At 47.7% G+C, this 15,691-nt stretch overlaps 1 protein-coding gene across 4 annotated transcripts in view; it reads right to left on the bottom strand.

Annotated features, from left to right (window-relative positions):
* Positions 1–14,449, bottom strand: part of LOC144828826 (uncharacterized) — a 161,940-nt gene extending 147,491 nt beyond the window's left edge. For 2 of the 4 annotated variants that reach the window (XR_013610540.1, XM_078687335.1), the window contains exons 1-2: positions 14,087–14,449; positions 7,783–7,883 (exon numbers count right to left, since the gene is read on the bottom strand). The gene's annotated coding sequence lies outside the window, so the exon portion shown is untranslated. Of the gene's footprint in view, positions 1–7,782; positions 7,884–13,985 lie in introns of all 4 variants that reach the window. The other 2 variants (XM_078687360.1, XM_078687351.1) reach the window with 2 other exon arrangements.
* Positions 14,450–15,691: the final 1,242 nt, after the last annotated feature.

Here is a 15,691-nt window from a genome sequence, read left to right as displayed (position 1 = left end):
TCTACTTCACTGACTGAAAAGAGCTGTTCCAGAGCCTGGCAGAGGTTGCCAAGAGCTATTTCAGGCGGAACAGTTTAAGCGTGGTTGGCCTACCGGAGGAGGCAATGGGGGAAAATCCCAGAGTTCCTGGAAAATTTGATAAGAGCCTTCACCCCAGCCCAAGACCTGTCCCTTTTCGTCTTAGTCGGAATCAGATGGGCCCGCTCCACTAAGCACCCTCCATCAGAGACACCCAATGCCCATGTATTGCCCGGCTGATCCAATGCAGGGATGCAGCTCTTTGTGCAGCACAACAGGCAGCATGGATAGAATTTGAAAACTGCCAAGTGCTTCTTTCCCTCACTATATACCCTGGCTCTTCAGCACCAATGTGCTTCCTGTCTGGATGCGAAGAGAAAGCTTACAGACTAATACATCAAATGCTCCCTTTTTTCCCTGCAAAACCACAGTGGACCAGAAAACGTTCTGTTTCTCAGAGTCTGAGGCTGCTGACTGGATTGAGGATAGTGGTGCTTCTCCCTAACCGAGCAGATCCTGCCTAGAGTCGGGCAGGAGTTCTACATGCTGAACTAGCCACAAAACACCAGCTGGACAAAAGTCACACACTCTTCCATCTACACCCTTGCCAGAGCAAGCCTGGGCGATAGATTTGGTGACACTACTGCAGCTTATTCCTGCATCAACCTCCTCAGAGGACGATGACACCTCTTCCTCCCTTTTCCCCCCCTGCAACCGGAGGCCCCCAAGATAGTGACCCCTCACACTGCAGATAACTTGGAGGTGCTCCTTCAGTAGGAAGACAGGAATTGTCCCCTCTATCATTTAGGTGCTTGCCCCTGCTGCCGCCTGGGCCCTCCCGTGGGTGAGCTGGGCAGCCCTGTGGGGGTTTGGGTGAGTGGGCTTCATGACTGAAACACAGTCGGAGTGCAGGCTATGTTCTCCCCACCTATTGCTTGCTTGAAGTTAGCCTCCTCACTCCCTTCTGCTTTGTTCTGTTGTCTTTTGGGCCCCAGCACAACTGCCCCCTGTAATGTCAGAGTGGGCCACGCAAACCCTCCTGTACTGACAGAATGAATCCTGCAAACTGCCCTGGTGTACACCGGTCAAGAACTACAACCCCTTTGGAAAGAGGAACACAGTTTATATACAAGTTTGGATGATCAGCCGTTTGCTCGCTGTCCAGTTCTAGTTGTCTTCCCCAACAGTTGCTCCCCCTTGGTCTTAAGAGTCTCCCATAACTTCAACATCCCCTCTTCAACATCCCCTGTAGGCAATGGTTGGCTGTACCTCAAACTACTACTCATTCCATACAACGTAGTTGGCTAGAAGCCCAAGGATACCTGTGCTTTTCCCAGAGCAATGCAAGTCACTAAACCACCTACCTATACCTTAATGTCCTGGAGTATCTTAGGTATGCACACAGCGAGCAGGCATTACAATATACATTCTTTCCTCCGGCAAGGAGGGACACAAAGAGCCTTTCTGCACAAGTCTCATATAGCACAATTCGAAGGTCCTAACCTTTAAAAGGAGTGGAGAGGGCAAACCTTTTCTATTAATAATCTTGCCTCTGCCGGGGGTGCCCTGATTTGGATTCCGGCAGGGGTCCTGTTATTTAGGACTTCTAAGGTCGTACCCCCAGAGGGAAGATTTGTACTATTCGTGGGCATGCTGGATGGCCTACTGCTGGTGGTAGGCAGTATTTACAACCTGTACACAGACCTCCCTCTTTTTCTATTACAGCTTTCAGGCTTCCCTGCAGGGTGGACTTACCTTCCCTGGGTTTTGGGTAGTAATTTCGATGATATATTAGATACCATACTTGCGAGGTCACACCCATCCTTCTGCAAGCGCCTGCCATTAGCAATGCAAAATCACTCAAGACCTGACTTAGCCACTGACCCAGGGATCCGCCTGTACTCCTAGTCACCCTAACACAACTTCCATGTGTTCCTTTACCAGCCCAGCTTTGCTCAAAATGAATTTCCTCTGACTATCTGGGCCGTTTGAACTCTGATCATAGCATAGATCAGGCAGATCTACAACAGTTTCGGTACCCAAGACCCCGCCACTCCGCCCAACACTACCGCACGCAAACCACGCCTCACTCCAACAGATCGTGCTCAACTGGACTCCGCTCACCACATACAACACACTCAAGACCATGATGAGCATCCACTCAGGACCCCATCGGATCCTTGCCGGTACCACAAATTCCATAGAGTAGCCATCTCCATCGCCCCCAGCTTTGCCGCACCATCAACTGCTCCATCGAAACCGCCACCTTCCCTGATGATTGGAAACATGCCGAGATCAACCCCCTGCTGACGAAACCGTCCACCGACCCAACAGACCTCAAGAACTTCAGACCCATCTCCGTCCTACCCTTACCAGCCAAGGTCATCGAGAAGGCCATCAACGCCCAACCTTATGAGTTCATCAAAGAGAACCATGTCCTTGACACCTCACAATCCGGTTTCCGAAGCAACCACAACATCAAGACCGCACTACTCACCGCCACAGATGATATCCACTCCCTCCATCCTACTGGACCCCTTGGCCGCCTTCGACACCGCCTCCCATCGCACCCTAATCACGATACTCCATGACGCTAGCATCTGTGACAAGGCACTGGACTGGATCCCCTTCTTCCTGACCGGCCAAACACTTCGAGTCAGACTACCCCCGTTCCTCTCAGAACCTACAGAGATCAGCTGCGGAGTGCCCCAGAGCTCCTACCTGCGCCCCACCCTTTTCAACATCTACATCGCTCCCCTGGCAGCCATCGTCTGAGGCCACAGACTCAACATCTTCTCCTACGCCGACACCCAACTGATCATCTCCCTCACCAATTAAACCACAGCCGCCAGAATCAGCTTTCACAACTGAATGAAGGCAGTTGCTACCCGGATGCAAGACAGCTGCCTCAAGCTCATCTCGGACAAGACCGAAGTACTCATCCTGTGGCCCACCCTCTCAGCCTGGGAGGTCTTCTGGTGGCCCACCGTACTAGGAACAACTCCCACCCCTATAGACCACACATGCAACCTCTGCATCATAATGGACTCCTCGCTCTCAATGAATTGCCAAATCACAGCAGTATCTCATCCTGTTTCCACACGCTCCTCCTGCTTCGTACGACATTCAGATGGCTCCCCACAGAATCCAGAAAGATTGTCACCCACGCACTCCTCACCACTAGACTTGACTACAGCAACTCACTCTAAGCCTGCGTCACCCAGAAACAGCTCTGGAAACTACAGAACGTCCAGAGCACCGCAAGCAGACTGGTCTTTTACATCCCCAGTCGCAGCCACATGACACAACACCTCCGACAACTCCACTGGCTCTCTATCAAAGGAGAATCACCTTCAAGCTCTTCACACATGCACACAAGGCCTCTGCGACGCAGGACCAGAATATCTGAACCACCGCCTCGCTTTCCACACACCTGCATGACAACTCCGCTCTGCCCAAATTGCCCTTGCCTCTGTCCCATGGATCCACAAGATCAGAACCGGAGGAAGATTCTTTGTCTACCTCACCACCAAGACCTGGAACACCCCACTCCTCCCCCTCAGGCAATCGGCGTCATTGACCCAGTGCAGGAAGGACCTCAAGACCGGGCTCTTCGACTGAACCTCCGCACTCAGACAGCTCAGCAGCCCCCCCCCCCCCTACCACCATCTTGAACCACTCACGGGTGAGTAGTCATGCTTTACAAACCCCTGAGTGATTGATTGATTGCCCACTAATAAATACCCTCTGCTTGGGCAATGCCCTCCCACCCATCCCTACCTGGTGTGTTCAGTGTGCAGCCCTTGATGACCCCACCCCCTTCTAAGAGTCCCTGTTGACCTGCCTTCACAAGTACTTTGAGAACACTAAGGGCACTACTTTTTCTCGTACCACTGAGTGGAATGTTCTTAAGGTGATGGTCCGGGGTCTCAGTATTCCGAAGGCCTCCATCGTTTGGCAAACGGTTGAGAAAGACTTGACCACAGCCCAAGAAGTAACTGTTCAGGCAGAACGACGGATAGTAGTTGCCCCTACTTTTCAAACAGAATTATCTGCATCTTGAGCTCATGATGTTTCCTTGCTAGAAAAGCTGAGGTGGCTGGACTTACAGACAATATATATCCTGTAGGCAAACTGAGGGAGACAAGGCTGAATGCTTGCGGCCAAGCTGACTACCTGCAATACCTCCCCAGTTCCATAACAGCACTGAAGACTCACCACAATATGGTAGTATACACACAAAGAAACATCCTATTAGGCTTCAGTGATTTTGACAGCTCTCTCTAAGCTGAGCAATCTAACAACGCACTGCCTCAACCTGAGGATTTCCTTAGTAGCATTCCTCTATCCTGAGTCTTGCCACATGATAGGATGGAGAGAAGTGGCTCATTTACTCCAAAAGTGGTTAAGTCGGCCATTCGTGACCTTGCGATTGCTAAAATTCCTGGAACCAATGGCCCTTCGCTACACTTTTACCATGCATTCCATATCATCCTAGCCTAAAACCGGACAACATTCTATGAGCTGGCACTGGCAGAGGGGTATCTTTCAAAACCTCTTTGAGGCCATCCTGATTCCCCTACTAAAAGTGGGGTATCCACCTGACATCCACTCTTCCTACAGGCCCATTGCAATAAGATCCTAGGAAAGATGTTGGCATCTTGCATTTTGCCAGTTCTCCCTCAATTAATCCACAGATAGAGCAGGTTCATTCCAGCAGGAGCACCTTCCCTAATCTCCGTCGTTTCTACTGGCTGGGCTGAAACCTTAAGCCTGGACCTTGAGAAGGCATTCAACACTCTGCAGTGGGACTAATTAATTGAAGTGTTGAGGTGATTCAAATTAAGGCTGCAAACCATTCATCTCATCTGTATCCGATATTCACGCCTGAAAACACGTGTCATATTTGGCAAACTTATTTCCCCTCCCTTCGAGCTCGCTGGGGCTGTCCACTCTCCCCACCTCTCTTCACCCTTGCTAGGAAACCATTAGCAGTATGGATAAGCGTACGTCCTAGGGTATCCCTCTCCCTGACAGGATGCACTCAGTGTCCCTCTACACTGACAACATTAGCAGGGACTACAAAGGCAGCACCTCCAAGTTGACCCAGCTCTTCACTGCAGCTGCTGGGCTCTTGGTCAGTTGACAAAGCCCTGCATCTTTCGTCTGGTGAATGGCATCCAAGAGGACCACTTTGAGCGGGCTGGTGCCCCTTTGATGGGAAGAAACAACATTCTGCTACCCAGGGATCAGGATTTTCCATACTGATGAAGACCATGCTGTGCTGGCTTTTACCTCCCAGGGGGCGTTTTGAAAGACCCTTTCTCTCACCCCTATAAGACACCTTGCCTGTACAAAAATGGTAGCCCTCCCTCGCCTGCTGTATTTCTCTGCCAACCTACCGCTTACACGCCGTTCCAGAGTTTTTCTAATTCTAGACAGACTCTTGGGAGACCTCATAGCTTACTGGGCGGCAGTAGGATTGTGTTTGCCAATATTCCCAACTGACCAGAGTGGGTTAGGGGCTTCCTACTGTGAATTTTACAAACTAGCAGCCTAATTACAATGACTGTGCAGGTGGTTCTTGGCATCACCCTGAATTAAACTTGCTTGAGCACATACCCACTGCACCCGGAGGAGCTAAATTGGTTCCTGATTACCAGGGCCCCTCGACGTCATGTCTTTCCCAGCCTGCTTCGGGTTGCACTGCAGTGCTATTCTCATGCTTTACGCCTCACCAAGCCGTCCGTCCCTCTCATTGGTCTCTCAGGACCTAATGATTCGCTTGGGCAACAACATCTAACCTATGGCATGCAGTTCACTTAACAAAATTGGGGAACGGTTCAAAAACAATTGTTTCCTCATTGGAATAGTTTAAACTTCATCCAGGCCAATTCCTAATGCACTACAACATACCGCACACTCTTCGGCAACGCCAGGCTATGGCTGAAGGTGAGCCGAAATCCCACACACTTGTTCAGACCACATATATCATGGGCTAATGTCCCAGGCACATCATTTTGTTTAACAAGACCTTACATTCCCTCTCCCTTTCTCTGCTGTTATACTTGTGGGAGAATTGAGAGGTAGAGGCAGGCAGGGTATTTCACAAGACGGAGTGGACAGAGCCTATTACATTCCCACGCTTGGTGTTTTGCAATGCCAAGTTCAAGTTGATACACTACTTCATACTCAACAGAGCACATCTATCCTCGGCAGCTTTCGATAAATATTTCCCACAAGTAGTAGCCACCTGCCCCATTTCCTGCTGCACCCTCGGGTCTTACTGGTCACAGATCTTAGAGCTCACTCTACTCAAGGCTAGACCTGCCCACCCCGCCCCCCCACACCCCCTCGGGCTGGACAGCCGGGGCACTTGGTATATACAAAAGGTCGAAAAAAGACAACTCTCTCCTGTTTTGCCAATCTAACCCTCATCATTGCAAAGCGATGTATTGTGTCCCATTGCAAGTCTCTGGGGGTAGAGTTGCCCAAAAATAACACAAAGGCCGACTATCATTGGCTCCACCCTACCTGTCTCCAACCCCTTTCTGACATATCCAATTATGCGATCCAAGAGTAAACTTTTTCCATGTCCAGCCCTGGAGTGGGCACTATCTTCAATGGACACCTTAGCTTGAGCAATATTTTAGCTGATGGACTCAAGGAAGTGCACAAAATCTGGTGTCAGCACAGGAATGGCGCACCAGCAGTTTCTTTATATATTCTCATCTCACTTGCCTTCAGTTGGTGCTCTACATACTACATAGTGTGACCATACCAAGAGTGAGGATACAGGTGGTGCTGTGATATATGCCCCACACCCCATAGGGTTTCTCATTGTGTTGATCATTAGAGTTTTAGCAAGATTGATTGTTTATAGAAATGTTAATGTTTACTAATTGGCAATTGAATTTGCACAAGAAATGCAACCTTCACCCTATTACTGTTTCCCTACTCAAACTTCGACTTTTTTCCAAGAATAAAAATCAAAAATCATAAGCTGAAGCTTGATTTTTTTTTTTTATAAACGTGGCTGGCAAGGACCCCCTTGTCTTATGTGACACCTAGCCAGCCTTGGATGTCAGGTTCCACAGTGCAGCATTTTGGTAAATGTTGTTTTAAACAAAAATGTAACTAGAGGCTGAAAATCCCAATACGATAAGAGGTGCTCCCTAGAAAGACGAGACTGTCCGAAAGAGCGAGGCAAGACATAAGATCTCTTGGATGATATGTGTTTTTTTCAATTTTTCAAAGAGGTCTATTCCATTTATATTACTGCTTCATCCATTTGTGAAACAACTTAAACCCTGTTCATCTATTTTATGGAATTGCACAATTTCATTACAATCATGAATGAAAGCAAGTATTGACAATGCCACTTGTTTTTAATTTTTAACAGTGTATATATATTTTTTTACCAAGCTTGGCATATAGGCAAGACAGGTATAGGTGGGGCAGCAGCACCGGTACAAGTTTTTCTGTCACAACACAATTAGATTGGAAACATATTTTAAGTGTGACTTCGAGGAAGTGTGTGTGTGTGATTCACACTGTGTGTGCATAGTAGGGCAGGCTGCTGGAGGCAATTTCTGACAAATGTGGTACACCAGTGACATTAAAAAATAAAATGGCTTCTCTTACAATGGGAGGGCCAGGCTTCTATGGCTCACCCTGAAAGTACTGGAATATTTAATAGGTCCCCACAATCCAATGTCTTAATTCTAATTTAATGGAAATTGTTCTTTTAAAATGTACAATTACCTCAATTTTGTTCAATATTTTCTTCGGAGACACCGCTCCCCACCAAATTCAAGTGGCTCGCTCACTTCACTTCCACGCTGGAATTTGGGGCACGCTCTACACTGGTGAGGAAAAGTGGAAATGTGCAATTAACAAAGAGGGCAGGAGTAGGGTGACCAACTGGCATTTGTGCAAATTCAGGACGGTGAGTGTAAATATTCAGGACAAAGGGTCAAAATTCAGGACACAAATTCAGGACAGGAGGTCAAAATTCAGGACAAAACTTCAGGACAATTGGATACGTTTTACAGACACATCAGAGGTCGCACAATAGTATATAAGTAAGCCCAGCCATATCTAGACATATTCAGCCATTTGCAAACCTATCCATCATGTATCCTTCCATCTATCCTTTCACTCATCCATCCCTTCATCCATCCGTTATCCATCCATCCACCCTTTCACCCTAGCCATCTGTACACTCATCCATCCACTCTTCTACCCATCCATCATTTCACTTGCTCACCCATCCACCCAGTCACTCATTCTTCCACCCATCCACCCTTTCAGTCATCCATCATCCTCCCTTTCTCTCTCCAACGACTCTTTCACTTAGCAATCCTTCCTTGCATCCATCCATCCATCCACCCACCCATCCATTCTTCTACAGAGACCAATGCTTGCTTGGACGTGGCTCAATTCGGTTTTAGACCAGCCCATGGGACGGAGTCAGCATTGATGACGGTTTTGGATGATCTTCGGACGCGTGCCGACCAAGGTCGAGCAGCCTTTTTAGTGCTGCTCGACATGTCGGCCGCGTTCGACACGGTCAGCCACACGATCTTGATCAGAAGACTGGAGGAAGTGGGGGTGTCTGGCTTGGCCCTTGACTGGTTGGTGTCTTACCTTGGTAATAGGCACCAGGAGGTGGCCCTGCCACCCTTTAAATCTAACATCAGAAGGGTTGGGCAGGGCGTGCCTCAGGGGTCGGCCATCAGCCCGATTTTATTCAATCTTTACCTCCGTCCCCTGATCAAGCTGATAAAATCTTTCGGCATAGCAGTCACCAATTACGCTGACGACACCCAACTTATCTTCTCGTTTGAGGGAAAGGAGGCTGTGTCACAAGAGATTTTTCACCTTTGCATGACTACTACGGCGGAATGGTTGAGCCACAACTCCTTGCAATTCAACAGCTCCAAAACCGAGGTGTTGCACTGCTCAATGGATCGCACCCCTAGGCCTCTTCTACAGGATTTTTGGCCTCCTTCTTTTCAGGGCACTAGTTTACCGGCTGAATCCGTTCGGAACCTGGGGGTGATGTTCGGTTCCAACCTGCAGCTGGACGTGTCCGTGAATAAAACCGTGGCCACCTGTATGGCACTGCTTCGTACGCTGCGGAAGATTCTACCCCTGCTTCCTGAGCAGGTCAGGCCAGAGGTAGTGCGGAGCATCATCTTAAGTAGGCTTGACTACTGTAACGCACTACTTCTGGGGGCGCCTACGACCTTGGTGGGAAAACTGCAGCGTGTACAGAACTTTGCTGCCAAACTGGCCCTTTCGCGCCGACGTTCTGACTCATCTGCTATGGCACTTAGGGATCTTCACTGGTTGCCAGTCCTTCAGCGGATTGATTTTAAAGCCCTTTGTTTGGTATTTAGGGCCCTTCATGGACAGGGTCCGTCTCCACTGCAGGACTTGTTCTCCTGGTACACCCCGTCCAGATCTCTCCGCTCGGCCTCAGCTTGCTTGGTTGTAGTTCCCAAAATTCTGAGGACCCGGATGGGAGGTCGGTCCTTCAGGTTCACCGCAGCGAGACTGTGGAACTCTCTACCGCTGTGCTTGAGAAGTATGGGAGATCTCCCCTCTTTCAAGAAAGCTCTAAAAACACACCTCTTTCCTAGAACAATGTAAGCTGGGCAGTAGCTGGAAACATCGTGTATGGATTACAACAGTCTAAGCACCAGGATACCCGTTGGGTGACAGCCATTGCGCTATACAAGTATGCCAATACATACATACATACTCATCCACTCATGAATCCATCCATTGACCCTATCACTCATCCATCCTCTCTTATCCATTCATCCTTTCACTCCTTCACTCATCTATTCATCCTTTTGTCCATCTACCCACCCTTTCACTCACTCATCCATCCTTACATCCACCCTTTCACTCATCCGTCCATCCATTCGCCCTTGCACTTATCAATTCATTAATCCATCCATCCTTTCACTCATCCATCCACCCTTTTACCCATCCAGCTACCCTTCCACCCATACATCCAGCTATTTCCCTTTTCTCGCTTCCATCCTTTAAATCCATCCATCCTCTCTCATTATCCATCTATTCAATCTTTCATTCATCCATTCACCCTTTCACTAATTCATCCAGCCATCCCTTCACTTACTCACTCGCCCACCCATCAAGAACTTCACCCTTGCTGCAGAAGCCATCCCAGGACTCGGACAGAAGCCACCCAGGGCAGAGACAGGCTCCATCACAGGGGGGGAGGGGGGACAGGAGCCATCACAGGTGGAGGCGGGGGGCAGGAGCCACCACATGGGGGAACAGCATCCACCAGGGTGGGCACAGGGGTGGGCATGCAGTATTGGACAAGACAAGACAACGAGAACACAGGCTGCGTTTCCAAAATGTTAATTTTGCCCCCCCTCACCCTCCCCACACTGATGTACAGTACTGAAAGGAGATACTCCAAGAGAACTGATTTAACTAATTGTCCTCCATACTTTGTTAATCAGTGTGGGTGCGATTATGCCATTTCTTTATTTCATTACAATATAGACTGCATGTTTGAAGAATCGAAGTTTGTTTACAATTTAGTGACTAATTAAGCTCTGTGAAGAGAACCACATGCTGCCTCGGGCGGTTCTAGGATGTTTGGGGCCCTGGGCAGGAAGGGAATGTCTCACACCAATTGCAGATACAAGATGCATTCAGGGCTGTTCGCATCTGAATAGATGCCCCTGCTCCTGAAGCTGAAGCACCCCACCCCCTCTCAGTCACCTTCAAACACCTCTTAACAGCTCATCAAGGGCTGGAGGTGTGAGAGTTGCCATCCCGCTGTGCCTTCCAATGCTGCTATTACACCCGACCTCAACAGCATTAGGATCAAGAAGGGAGGTGGGGGCCAGCTGTGCGACCAGTTAAAATTACGGACAAAAGGCGTCCGTTAAAGAATCCTTCACGGACAACGGACAGACGGCCGAAATTACGGACTGTCCGTGAAATTTACGGGTGGTTGGTCACCCTAGGCAGGAGCAGGTATCTGGCAAATAAATGTACAGCACTGTCCAATGTTAAAATGGATAAACCAGTAGACGGGATCGGCAGGGCACGGTGTGCCCCTACTTTTTTAATTTAACAGAATCCGTTCCCCTACATTTTTCATTTTGAAAATGTGTCCCATGTCTGCAGAAAGAGCGAAGGCCTTTTGCTAAGGCTCGGCCGTTCGTGGGCATTAGGGGATAGGCGGGTGGTCAGAGAAGGGAAAGGACTCTGTCTTTTCCTTCTTGACCATAGAAGACAAGGACAGAGTCCACTTCTCCTGCTCTGCCGCTTGCAGCTGCACCTGCCACCTCCCCTCTCTCTTTCTCTTATCCCTCTCTGTCTGTCTTTCTCTTCCTCACTTGCTGAAAACTGTGACTTCAAGAAACGGTTCTTATCCTCTCTTTCATCTCCTTCATTCATTCCTTTGAGAAATGGATCCAAAAAATAAGAAACTATTTTGCTGGAAAAGTAGTCTTTTTCTGACATTTTTCTATACCAAATGGCAGCCTCAAGACGGAGAGAATAAGAAGGTTTAAAATACGAAAAATAAATAAATAACGAAATAAAGCAACACTGAGTGGGTGTAAAGTGGACAGATTTGTTTTAATCATACCCAAACACAGTGGTGCCACTTTACAGAGATTGCCAGTGAAGCGATACTTTCATTTTCTCGTCCTTTTTATGGGGGAGGAAGTGCACTGTTCCTGAAGGTACTGCAATATCTGGTTGATGCGTGGGTTTCTGTGATCCTTATCAGCTGTTTTCCTTATTTTGGTTTATAAAACGTGTAAGGCGGCTCTGTGCTCAGGGATGTGGTCTTTTTAAACTATACTGCTTCCATTTTCTAAATATATAAGCAATGGACATTGAAACGGGTCCCTTCCGGGCCCTGTAGTCATGTCCCTAACTTTTCAGGCAAAAACCCTCATTGATTCCTGAATAATGAGTGTAAAAGCGTTCAGGTAAATATGTTGTTCCAGCTTATATTTCACATGCTTTACGTAATCATGCATTCCCTAGGAGTGTTTGCTCTTTCCAGAATACTGTTACTTTTTTTTCCAGGCAGCCTATTATTTTTGTCTAGTGCATAATTAGAATTGAGTCGCATCCAGGTGTGTATAGTGGGGCACAATTGGGCTGTAGCGGAAGGCAGTGCGCGTTTCTCTCAGTGGGGCAGTATGGTGTTCAGTGGGGGAGAGGATGGCAGGTGCCGAAATTGGAACTGGGGAACCTGGTTCAGCCTTGATGACGAGTCCCACAGACCACTGTCCTGAGGGAGCACATTCCCATACTAGACCTCAGAAGGCCCCGCTAGATCTTAGAAGCCCTGGTGTCTTAGCACCAGTAGGTTGGTTCAGGCAGTGGCAAGTGTGGGTTAACCTTGAAGGCCTGTCCACCACAATCCATACTGAAGTTCACCATCAGTCTTGCGGGCAGGCCTACGAAGCAGCACACCCTAGATCAACCGCGACTCTGTTAATGAGGTCTCAGGACCTTTGAGGCCAGTATGAGTCACCCATTGGTACCTCCATTGGCCTTGTTTCAGCAGTAGTAGTGCACTCACCAGGGATCGGCAATGCAGGATTTGCACGCACACCAAACTAAGTTTGCAAACTTTACGGTCTTTTACTTTCTGCTTCATGCGCAAGCACTTTTAACATGTGCAGTCTGCTTTGGGGGTACTGGAATTATGCAGCAATGGAGGACAAAATGATGTTGCGGTGTTGACTAAATTATGCAGCAAAAAAAGGCTGCATTGTTAGGCGGTACATATTCTGATACTTTATTATTTCAACATTTCTACGCATACTAACAGACTCTGCGAAGATTTTGCCTCATTAATACCAGTGTAACATACAAATGCAGCAGTGAGAAAGGGGACCAGTCAATCTCTGCAAATGGACACCCACTTTGCTGCAATGCAAGTCACATTTTTTAGTAATTTTTGATCTATTTGAGCTACAAACACTTTTTTTGTTAAAATCGTCAGATTATCCAGCAGATAATGGATTATGTGGCCATAATTATGTGGAAAACATTTGCAAAATAGGATATTTTGCCATTCATGTTTGAACTGCTCTTGTGGAAAAGGGAGGAGTTGTGCTGATGACAAAAACTGCATGGCTCGGAGACTAATGGCTGTGAGTCCACTTTTAAGTGTATTTGGGACATTCTGTGATTAGAAACGTATCCCACTTTGTGAATGTATTCTAATGTCAGTAACTCATAATAAACCTTAAACATGTGTATCCATTGATTTAATTAAATAACGTAACAAGTTGTGACCGGTCAGTGAAATGCCAAACAAATGCTAAAATCTGGGATGTTTTGCTCTTTCTGGCAACACCTCTCACTCTGCCCACTGACCCAATCCTTGGATTATTCCCGCCGTCTGATTTTCCTCCCACAGTTCCCCTACTAACCCCCCTCTCCCCCTCACTTCGACCACTAGATAAAATTGCTTACATTTCATAAGTGATACCCTCAACACTATTGTCCTAACTGCAACTCTTACCAGTTTATATTCAAAACCGGGCAATGTGACCCTGACCTTAAAAATAGATATAAATATGAACTAAGCACTAACTCCTGGCCCTTACACTTACACTGTCTGTTCCTACAGCACCGTGCCTAGCGGTTAATCAGATCACGGGAAACACCAGTCTACCTCACCAAACTCATCTGTCCTTACTCAAGAAGACACGTTGGCTAGCCAAACAACAAACATAGAAACAAGAAATACATGCGACCACGTTGCAGAAGGGCGTGGCACTGCCGGTGCTATAAGAGGGCTTATAATGAGCTCCTCCTACAGTGCCCAGGTCCCGCCCCTCCAGGAAACACTTCGAGGCGATCTGGACACTGCAGGGACGTCTCACGCAATATGCTGTAATTACCGTTTCCGCATTTATGTGACTTTAGCACAGTCTCACCTGCTCGCGCCTCCCTTCCGTACATTTTAAGACACCTGTACGTTAAATGGACCCCTGGCGTGTCCGACAGGCGTGACCCCTCTGTCGCACCTTCTCCTCACCTTCACTGTCGGTCTTCCTCCTTTAGGGTGATCCGGGGCTGAAATGCTTGTGCCAGATCGTTCCTCGGAATGTTTTTGAGAATGGAAATAGTTATGGCGCCACAATCTGTTCCAAGACTTTCTGCCAGCAGGTTTGCGAGCTTTTCTCTCGTGTCGGCTTCGTCCAGTAGTCCCTGAGGGATGTGCGATTGGGCGTAAAACTTAAAAATGCTCAGCTGAGTTTTAGTGAGCTCCTGTAGGAGTTTAAGCAGTACCTGCCTGTTCTCCATACCCCTTTTTCAGCCGCATCCGATCTTCCGGTGCCGTAAGACTGGCAGACAAAGGCTTTCGCGCTGAACTTGTGGCGGGTAAACTTCATTTTCACTTTCAATCTCGTCATGGCTTCTCCGCCCTCGAGCACAGGGGCGTGGCAGATCTCCTTTCCGAAGGGTGGCCTGCAGCATACTGTACAACAGGCAGCACCAGGCCGAGTTGTAACTAAATAGTCTGTTATTTCGGACGCCTACTGGGCGTGTGTATACATTCTTGTGACCTCCGTGTAGGTATGTTTACAAAATGTTTTTAGTGCATACATTCCAACGTTTGGCAGTAGGAAAGAGGGAGATTCTGGAAAATAAACGGCGTAGTTTACTTTACCAATTGACTTGCTTTGAAGTGAAGGACATTTTAGACACCAGCTTCAGCTTTAAAATCGCGAGTCTCCTGCATGAATATAGTGCTGATGACATGCAAACCTTGTCCCTCACCTACCACCTTCACAAGGAGTCTGCATAAACATTTTTTTTTATTTTTAAAGTTTTATATCGCGCTAGCTTAACCCGTAAGTATCAGAGAACTTTACATACACACAGTAAACAGCAGAATTATATTACATTACATAGTAGGCAGGCAGTAAGGAAGCAAACCACAGATACAAAAAAATACAGCATGTGCAAAAAATATGCAGTGCAACGGAGGAGGAGAGAGCAATAAGAGAAAAGGCGAGAGTGACATAGTCCGGTCACCCACTATCCATGTATGTCCAGAGAGAGAGGGACAACTCGGATAAAGAAGACTAGGTTAGTTGATGTTGGTCATGAAAGTATTTGTTTAGGAGATGGTGTTTCAGGTCCCTTTTGAAACAGGAGAAGGAGTGGTTGCATCTGAGGACTCCAGGGAGAGCGTTCCCTATCCTGGGAGCGTTGCCAGAGAACGATTGGTATTGGGTGGTTTTCTATTTCAATTTCGGAGGAATGAGGAGTGAGCTGGAGCTTCTTAGTGTTCTGGATTGACCTGCTCTACTCAGTTTATTATTTAAGTAGTTGGGGTCAGGAGAGTGAAGGGTTTTGTGTGTGATGCAGGCCAATTTGCAGATACATCTCCCATCCATGGGAAGCCAATTGAGGCAGTTGAGAGCTGGAGTGATGTGTTCAAATATTTTAACTCCTGATACGAGTCGAGCAGACATGTTCAGCACTGCTCTTAGAGGGGCTAGGTGCGCTTTCAGAGTTCCTGTAAGGATGGCGTTCCCGTAGTCGATTTTAGAGAGAACTAGGGATTGGACTACTGTCGTGAGGTCATCGTGGGGTAGAAAAGGTTTCAGTCTCTTGAGGTGTTTTAGGGAGA

This window comes from Lissotriton helveticus, chromosome 1_1, assembly GCF_964261635.1.
Source record: "Lissotriton helveticus chromosome 1_1, aLisHel1.1, whole genome shotgun sequence".
Lineage (NCBI taxonomy): Eukaryota > Metazoa > Chordata > Amphibia > Caudata > Salamandridae > Lissotriton > Lissotriton helveticus.
Note: the sequence above shows the minus strand (reverse complement) of the source record. Positions and strands in the feature narration are given on the sequence as shown.